Below are 10,346 nucleotides of genomic sequence, written 5' to 3'. Positions count from 1 at the left end.
ATGAAAATCTAATTGAAGTACTTATACAGACCGATATGAATCAACATGTTTATTTCAAAAAATTTCTTTATTTTCAAAAATCTCTTGGCTTCTATATGCAAAGTATTAAACACATGTTTCGATTCCAAAAGTTCCAAATTACACTATCATTGCTTCTAACAACATGATTTTATTAATTAACATGCATAAAAAATGAACAAAAATCATAAGAATGTAAGCACATGCACCCCCAAACTTGAATGTCACATTGTCCTTAATGTGAGAAGACAAAGAATAAGAAAAATAAAATAAAAATGGAAAGTGCCAAGAACAATAGTACCAAGTTGAGGAGGAATGGAGTGGTGGTGCGAAAATAGGCCACTTCGTGAATTCCATGAGCATACCCCCAAACTTGAATTCAAAAACCTGTCAAAAGCATCTATACAGAGCAAGAATCATATGAATCCAAAAATCACTAATGATAAATGCAATTTATTTCAAAGCTAATATCCATACAAAGAAGTAGAATGGAATGCAGTTATAAGTTCAAAAGAAACTGGAAAATAAATGCCAAACGCGGCCTAAAAGAAGTCTAAAATAGTACTACGGGAAAAGGGAAATAAAACTGAAAGCATAAAATCACTCCACCATCGGAGTGGAGGAAGAAGCACCAGGTGCGCTAGGCGCACGGTCAATCAATGACTGGAGCATAGCCTGTAAAATCTCTTGATTCTCTTGAGTCTTCTGGACAGCGCCCTCTATGGCGTCAAAGCGCAAGCCAAATGCATCGAGACAAGCATTGAAAGCGAGATAGTCAGTTTGGGTTATGACATCTAAAGGCGGAGGCATAGGGGCATCATGAACAGGCAGAGCAGGAGCCACAGGGGGTGCTGGAGCACCCCAATCCAACTCGCCACCAATGCGGGCCTGACAGAACGTCTGAAGCTGAACTATGCTCGACTTCTAAACCCCAAGAGGAAAATCAAGAACCGTCTTTTCTTTATCTTCACCCCGGGGTGCTTTGAATCCGGCATCTTTAAGCAACCTTGTGATAAGGTAAAGAAAAGGGAATGCCCATGTGGTGGTAGTGTGCGACCTAACCAAGATTAATTCATTGTAAATTTTTAGCATTTGGTCCCAGACAAGCTGTGGGACCCAAAACCAATATCCCTTTTTCAGCGGTGTAGAGGGCTTTTAGAAAATTCCCCTTATGCTTGGAGTGGCCTGGCACGGGAAGGGAATTCTTGGCCAGGACCGAATTAAGAAACCACAGCCGGCATGATAAGAAGGATTTATTAGTGCTTGTGGTCTGATTGCCGGTGAATTAGCCGTGGCAAATCTCCCCCACAATGTCGGACAAGGTCAGGTCGGGAAGAGCAACATAGAGAGGCAAGCCTACCCCGTCCACGGGAGATTCCAATGGGCAGTCCATGGCAAAAGCAAAATTATCAAGGGTGAACTCATACTTATAATCATCAATGGTGGTTTTAATTTTGTCTGGTTCCGCACATGAATAGAACATGTTGGCGTAGAAGAGACGGACCACGCGTGGGTAGTAGGAGTGAACACATGGTTTGAAGAGAACTTCAAGACCACGCTCCTTCAATTCGCGGACGGACCACGCCATCTCATGATTATGCTTAAAACCATATTTGATAGCGAACTTGGCTTTGGGAACGATTGGCCATTCAGTCCAATTTGGGGTTGGAGGCGCATTAGAAGGGCCCTCGGACGATCTAGCACGCTTGGAGGCCACTCTAGAAGCCATTGGATGGAAGAGAATTGGTTCAGACCTTTTTACGAACACCTGGTGTGCAGTAAGAAAGGGAAGAGATGCAAAATGGTGAGAGAACTTGAAATATCCCAAAAATTTGAAGTCTTTAATCAACAAAACACAAGTCCCAACAACTACACATCCTCTACACAATTAACCCCGTCCGCCATGACGCAAAACTTGAAAGAGGAAGAAGAAAAGGAACTTACTAAACTATGAAGAACACAAGACCTTTCTTGCTTGATGCACGGAAGATGGGAATGAGAGTTTGTTGACTGGAGATGAGATGTGAGATGGATGGGATGAGATGTAGATGGCCAAGATTTGGAAGAGAGTGGGAAGTTTTGAGGGTTTGAAAGGGTTAGGACGAGAGTGGAGAGGGAGAAGAAGAATTATAACAACATAAATGGGCTTGAAAGCCCATTTAGAATCCAGCGGAGGGAAACCGCAGGCGCCCGCGGACACACGGCGGGATACTGGGGAGTTTGGCGGGGCCCTGCGATGAACGGCGGGGGTCCGCAGTAGCTGCAACGGGGGCTCGCGAACAATGGTGGGGCCCCGCGGAGTTACTTAGCATACTGACATGTTTCGCAGGCGCCGGCAGTGGCGCGGCGGGTGCCCGCGGGACCTCTTATAAAGCTACTTTGTGCAGCAAGGCTCAGCCTATAAAGCCCGGACTTGATCACATAGACTCCCAACAAGGATAGAAATGCGTTGGAGAACCTGGGAACCGCATAGGATTAAATAGACGAGACAACTTCACGAGCAACGGCCATGAGATTCACATGTTAAAAGAACCTTGGACAAGACGGGAGACATGCCCATATGACCATGAATATTTCCAGAAGTTGAACAAAGACCTGAACTAGGCACTCGGGAGAAGGAAGCTTGGAGGATGGAAGAATTGCTTCTGTTGAGAGCTAAATTTAACGTCGATAGCTAGACGAACCAAGATCGCACATTAGTCCTCGTAGACTGGGTCCGTTAAGAGGACTTTCTTTACTTTGCGGATAGGGATTATGCTGTCAATGTAAGGCTTAAGCCGTTGGCCATTAACCTTAAACAGAGATCCAACAGCTGGATCTTGAAGCTCTACTGCTCCATGAGGAAAGACGGAAGTGACGATATATAAACCATCCCACCGTGACCGGAGTTTATCGGGAAAGAGTCTCAATCTAGAATTGAAAAACTAAACTTTTTGTTCAGGAGCAAAAGACTTTTTGACAATGTGCTTGTCATGAAAAGCTTTAGTCTTTGCCTTATAAATTTTGGCACTTTTATACGCATCATTTCGAATTTCCTCAAGCTTATTGAGTTACAATCTGCCAGTAGAACCAGCTTGTTTGAGATCAAAGTTGAGCCTTTTTATGGCCCAATAAGCACGGTGCTCTAGTTCAACTGGGAGATGACAAGCTTTGCCAAAGACAAGCCGATATGGTGACATGCCAATGGGTGTCTTATAAGCTGTCCGGTAAGCCCAAAGCGCATCGTTTAGTCTCAATGACCAATCTTTGTGGTTCGGTCGAACCATTTTTTCCAAGATATGCTTAATCTCCCTATTAGATACTTCCACTTGACCACTCGTTTGAGGATGGTAAGGTGTGGTAACCTTGTGAAGGACAGAGGACTTGGAGAGGACGGATTTAAGGTAACGATTTCGGAAATGAGATCCACCGTCACTGATGATTGCTCGGGGCGTACCAAAATGACTAAAAATGTTAGATTGAATGAATTGGATCACGAATTTATGATCATCAGTTTTGTTAGCCTCGGCTTCAACCCATTTGGAAACATAGTCCACCGCTACAAGGATATACTCATAGCTATAAGAAGATGGAAATGGTCCCATGAAGTCGATCCCCCACACATCAAAAATTTCAATAATGAGGATGGGAGTGAGGGGCATCATGTCTCTCCTAGACATGGATCTGAGCTTTTGGCAACACTCACAAGATTTACAGAAATTGTAAGCATCCCGAAACAAGGATGGCCAATAAAATCCGTTTTGAAGGACTTTGTCAGCGGTCTTTCTAGCACTAAAGTGTCCCCCACAAGCAAGAGTGTGGCAGAAATTTAGGACACTTATGGTTTCATTGTTAGAACGCATCTCCGGATGATTTGATCTGGGCAATACTTGAACAATTCTGGATCTTCCCAAAAGAAATGCTTAACTTGGGGGAAGAAACGGTCTCTTTCTTGTTTTAACCAATTGGATGGAATTTTGCCTACCGCAAGGTAGTTGACAATGTCTGTAAACCAAGGGAGATTTGAATGGGAAATCTGAAATAGTTGCTCATCCGAAAAAGAATCCCAGACTATAGTAAATTCAGAAGATTTTTCAATAAGTAGACGAGAGAGATGGTCTGCGACAACATTGTCTGTCCCTTTCTTGTCCCAGATCTCAATGTCAAACTCTTGAAGTAAGAGTATCCATCGAATTAGGCGAGGTTTGGTCTCTTTTTTCGCGAGCAAATGCGTAAGAGCGGCATGATCCGAAAAGACAATGACCTTGGATCCAAGAAGATAGGAACAAAATTTATCCAAGGCATACACCATATCTGGCAATTCTTTCTCAATGGTGGTGTAATTTAACTGGGTGTCGGAGAGTGTCTTGCTAGCATAATAGATGACGTATGGAAGTTTATCCACACGTTGGCCCAAAACCACACTTAATGCATAATTGGATGCATCACACATGATCTCAAATGGAAGAGACCAATTAGGCAGTTTCATGATTGGGGCGGTTGAGAGGAGAGTGTGAAGTTTTATGAAAGTTTCCATACAAGCTTCATCGAAATTGAACGGAACATCCTTGGCAAGAAGATTACACAAGGGCCAAGAAATTTTGCTAAAGTCTTTGATGAAGCGACGATAGAAACCGGCATAGCCAAGAAAGGAACAGATTTGACGGACATAATTTTGAGGAGGAAGATTAGAGATTAACTCAACTTTGGCTTTGTCCACCTCAATTCCCTGTTTAGAAATGACATGTCCTAGAACAATGCCTTCTTGGACCATAAAATAGCTTTTTTCCCAACTTAGAATTAGATTCGTCTCCTTGCATCTTTGAAGTACAAGAGATAAATTGTGGAGACACGAGTCAAAGGAGGATCCAAAGACGAAAAAGTCATCCATGAACACCTCTAAGAACTTTTCAACCATATCCGAAAATATGGACATCATGCATCTTTGGAACGTGGTCGGAGCATTACATAGCCCAAAAGGCATGCATCTATAAGCAAAGGCTCCGAAGGGGCATGTGAATGTGGTTTTCTCTTGATCTTGCGGATCAATTGCCACTTGGTTATAACCGGAATAACCATTAAGGAAACAATAGAAGCTTTGGCCGGCTAACCTCTCTAGGATTTAATCAATGAATGGGAATGGAAAATGATCCTTCCTAGTGGTAGAGTTAAGTTTCCGGTAGTCAATGCACACACGCCACCCTGTGGTAGTGCGTTGTGGCACGAGTTTTCCCGCGGAATTTTCAATGATGGTGAGGCCAGATTTCTTGGGAACAACTTGAGTGGGGCTCACCCACTTGCTATCAGAGATGGGGTAGATGATTCCCGCATCTAGTTGCTTGATCACTTCTTTCATGACCACTTCCTTCATGTTGGGATTCAACCGGCGCTGCACCTCTCTAGAAGGTTTAGCGTCCTCCTCCATATGGATGCGATGCATACAAATAGAAGGGTCGATTCCTTTCAAATCAGCCACCGCCTAGCCAATAGCTTCTTTGTGCTCTTGAAGCACCGCTAAAAGGCTATTTTCTTGGTCTTGTAAAAGGTTCGATGCAACGATGACTAGAAGAGTTTGATTGACACCAAGAAACACATACTTGAGGTGGGCCGGGAGCGGCTTTAACTCAAGTTATGGTGGAGATTTCAAAGAAGGGACTGGAGGAGTAGTAGAGAGTTGAGGAAGTGGTTCTTTTGGCATCTTCCAAGTAGGAAAATCCATGATAGCACCTATGTCAAACAACGAATTTACTTCTTGGATGGCTTGATCAATATTAAAGTTCGAGAGGTCAAAATGAGACATGCAAGTTTCCAAAGGGTCTTTGCTTAGAATGAATGGGAGATATTCTTTAACCACCTCATCGACCACATCAATAAGGAAACAATCATCCTCTTCGGAAGGATGTTGAGTGGCATGGAAAATGTGGAGTTTGACTTGCATATTTCCAAAGGTGATGTCTATAACCCCGGTTCGGTAATTAATTAAGGCGTTAGCCGTAGCTAAAAATGGCCTACCGAGGATCACGGGAATATGCTTCTTTGGGTCATGGACCAGTTCCGTGTCAAGAACCACAAAGTCTACCGGGAAGTAGAATTTGTCTACCTTGATAATGACATCCTCAAGAATGCCTCGTGGGTGCTTCACCGATCTATCGGCAAGCTGCAAGACCACGAAGGTTGGCTTTAGGTCTCCCAACCCAAGTTATAAGTAAACTGAATATGGAATCAAATTTACACTAGCTCCTAAGTCAAGGAGGGCCCTTTTTATCTTGTTGTCGCCAATGACACACGAGATAGTTGGGGCACCCGGATCCTTATACTTTGGAGGAGCACTGTGTTGAATGATTGCACTCACATTTTCAGTTAATCTTACCTTCTTTGGCAGATGATTTTTGGAAGTGCGCTTTTGAGTGCACAAATCCTTAAGAAATTTTGTATAGGGAGGGATTTGCTTTATAGCATCCAAGAGAGGCAAGTTGATCTTTACTTGCTTGAAAACTTTCTACATGTCTTGAATTTTGCAATTCTTGTTCCCAAAATGTGTCGACTCTTGAAGACGTTGAGGAAACGGAGCCTTAGGCTCATAAGAAGTCTCCACATTTGGGTTGACAAGCTTGGGATTTTCATGAGTGCTAGAATTTGGATTTCCAGGAGTGACTTTTGGATTAGAGAGAAGATTTGGATTTTTGGGAGGAAAAACTTTGTCTTTGTTACTTCCATCAACCTTGTTGTCCACAAACTCGACCACTCTGAAGGGTAGTGATTGCTTAGACTTGTTCATGAGTTGGCCCACTCGGAGGAGGGGTTTAGTCAATCACATGAATCCCTCTAGGATTCTCAAATGGTTGAGCGGGAAGCTTCCCTTTATCTCTTTGAAGGAGTTGGTTCATTGAAGTGGCTATTTGCCCCACTTGATTCTCAAGTTTAGCAATAGACTGAGTGTAAGAATGGACCATTTGGAGAGTGGGCTGCAATGATGTCAATAGTTGCTTATTGGATTCCATTATTTGCTTGTTTAGAGATTCCATCATTTGCTTGTTTACAGCCAAAATCTCATCAGTTGAGAATGCAGGAGGTTGATTAGAGACATTTGGATTATACGGAGGACGGTAGCTTGACGAGGCCTGAAATGGCCTATTTTGAAATTGAGAAGAAGGCTGATTTTGATGCCCTTGATTTTGAAATTGTGAATTTTGTGGGGCTTGTTGCCTCCACGAGAAATTCGGATGATCTCCCCATCCCGGATTGTAAGTATTAGAATATGGATTATTTTCGGGCCTTGAGAACATCGCATTTGCATGCTTTTGATTGGGATTAGGAAATTGTTCCGATGTGGGACAATCTTCCGAGAGATGGAAAGGACTAGTGCATGATGCACACACCGTACTAGCTGAATTTTGAGACAAGGAAAGAGATAAATGTGGTGCCATCAATTGATAAAATTTATGAGCTATGGCATCCACTTGAGATGATTCTTCCCTCATTGTCTTCGGTTGACAAGGGTTGTTATTCTTGGCATTGGTTGAGGCTGGAGCCTTACGAGAATTGTGTTGCAATGAATTCTTACTCAGATTCACTAGTAAGGTCCACGTCTCATCCACACTTTTAGACATGAACATCCCTCCACATGATGAGTCAACCATGAATCTATGGGTGTCGGTCAAACCAGTATAGAAAGCTTGCACCAATTGCCATTTTGGAATTAGGTGGTGTGGACATTTCCTAAGGAGGTCTTGTAGTCTTTCCCAAGTCTCATGGAGTTGTTCCCCATCGTTTTATGAAAAGCTAAGAATAGAACGCCTCATTAGATTGGTCTTACTCACTGGATAATATTTTTTTAAGAATTCTTGTTGCAATTGAGCCTATGTAGTGATGGAATTTGCAGCAAGGGAGTTCAACCAATATTTTGCCCTACCTTTTAAGGAGAATGGGAAGAGATGCAAATAGAGAGCATTGTCAGGGAAACCCTCAGCTTGATAGTAGAGCATATTTCAAGGAATTCATTAAGGTGCTTATAAGGGTCCTCATTTCCAAAGCCATGAAAAGATGGAAGCATTTGGATGGTGCTAGATTTAATTTCATATTGAGCGGCCTCGATAATTGGCATCACTATGCAAGAGGGAGAAGCATAAGTGGTAGGGATAAAATGGTCCCGAAGAGTCATAGGAACCATGTTTGGAATTTCAGCTCTATTATTATGGATTCCCTCATTTCTGACATCTCCAACATGTTCAGCCATTGTGTTAAATTCAGTTTCAAGTTCTCTTATGCTAGTAGATTCCCTAAGGTTTCTTCTAAGAGTTCTTTCAAGTGAATTTATGTCAACTAGCAAGTCAAGAGTTGGTAAGGAAAGTGACCTACGGCCAAACATCAACAACATATAGCACAATCAAGACAACAATTCATCACTATCAACTCCACATACGATGTTCCCTTTCTCCTCAATTATCAAGACAGAAATGTAAATGGCCTCGACAAGGACAGATGCTTGTGATGGAAAAGAAAAATAAGTAGCCTCGACAAGGGCTTCACAACTTAACTAAATCTAATCTAACACATGCAAGATATTCACAACTTTGAAAGTAGAGCTTCGAAAACTTACCTGAAGTCGTCTAGACTTACAAATTTGCTAGCTTTCCTCAGCAAGCCTTAAATATTTAAAATCTCACAAACACTTAAAATGTCACAATGATCAAAACAACACAAGAAAATATTCACAAAACATAATATTGACAATCAAACCAAAGGTAATCCTAAAACCTCGGTTGCAAAACCGTTTGCAGTCCCCGGCAACGGCGCCAAAAATTGATCGGTATGACAATTATACATCAACCTTTGCAATAGCATAAATCATTGTAAAATAGGGCTATTGGTCGGGTAAGTCGAACCACTGGGACTACTAGTTTATGGCAACTAAGATATCTAGAATCACTTTTAGAATGATGAAAGGGTTTATAGAGTTTTGTTGGGTTGTCACTAAAATTAAGAATTAAAATGCATAAAACACTAAAGTAAAGAGGTAAAGATAAATAAGAAAGGACTAGGGAAGTGAATCCACCTTTAACCCTATACACATGCTAGACAAAGACTAAATTGGCGATAGACAATATATAATGGTCAAGAATTATATAGCAACACATGATTTCCGTATAATCATCAAGAAGATCATTAAATCAAAAACAAGAATGATCCAACAAAAGTTTATACATTTGAACTACCTAAACTAAGGTCTAGCATCAAGCATACTCTCTTAAGCAAAAGATCATCAAACCTTTCATCAAATGATAGAGCACATGAAACTAGGAATCAAGCATAAACCATCAAATAAAATACCTAAGCAATGAAGTTTCTCTATTAACATGCCATGAAAACCATTCACAATCTTATTTCCATTGTCACCATGAAAATGCAAGTATTATGATTGAGATAAGAAACCATCTAAGACAAGATAAATAACTTAAAACAATCATTTGTGTGCATTAAAATTCATTACATCTAGTAATATGCTCCAGATTATGAAAAGACCAAACTATACATTATTATCCCTAAAATAGAAGCTAATCTAAAACATGCTTACAAGGGAGGGCTTCATCACCTCCCTAGAGAAGGATTTAGTTACCCATAGGAACAAGGAATGAAGGAGAAGAAGCAAATCCACCCTCCATTTTCGTGCTTAAGTAAGCTAGCACCCAAAACCCTCAAGATCACTCCTTTTTCTCTCTAGAACTTAACTAAAAAATAATGTGCCCCCCATAATAATGCATCAAGGTCCTTTTCTAGCCAAAAACCCCTCTCCTCATACTCCATCACGAGCTCTAACCACTCCAAGGAAGTAGAACCACACAAAATTTGCAGAGGGAACAAGTTTAGCACAAAAATAGGAGTAGATGGGCTGCTCTCTGCAGATCTGCGGGCGCCCGCGGTGCTTTGGCGGGCACCCGCGGGCTTTCATGGCTTGAGGGGAGCTACTTGCATAAACGGCAGGTGTGGCGGGCGCCCGCGGGAGCTTGGCGGGGGCCCGCAAACCTGTGGCGTGGCCCCGCGAAACAAGGTAGTGGGTTGACAAATTTGGCGGGCGCCCGCGGGGACTTGTGACTGCAACACATCAACGCAGCTTCTCGTGCCACTCCGAGCTGGTCCGTCGACACGATTACCATTATAAGCAGTATGCCACGAACTCCACACATACGACGACTTAAGAGGTTCGGTCCAGAAGATGGCTCCCCGGCAACAGCGCATCTATTTCAACAAGAGATTTGTCAAAACTGCTTTTTTAATCATATTTGGGGAAACCGACCTGAAACAAGACAGAAATACACAAATGAAGTTAAACTGTACATTATACTCCATTA

Source organism: Cornus florida, unplaced genomic scaffold (assembly GCF_030987335.1).
Source record: "Cornus florida cultivar Cherokee Brave unplaced genomic scaffold, ASM3098733v1 CherokeeBrave_3.0.0_Hap2_Chr02, whole genome shotgun sequence".
In the NCBI taxonomy this organism is placed as follows: domain Eukaryota; kingdom Viridiplantae; phylum Streptophyta; class Magnoliopsida; order Cornales; family Cornaceae; genus Cornus; species Cornus florida.
Note: the sequence above shows the minus strand (reverse complement) of the source record.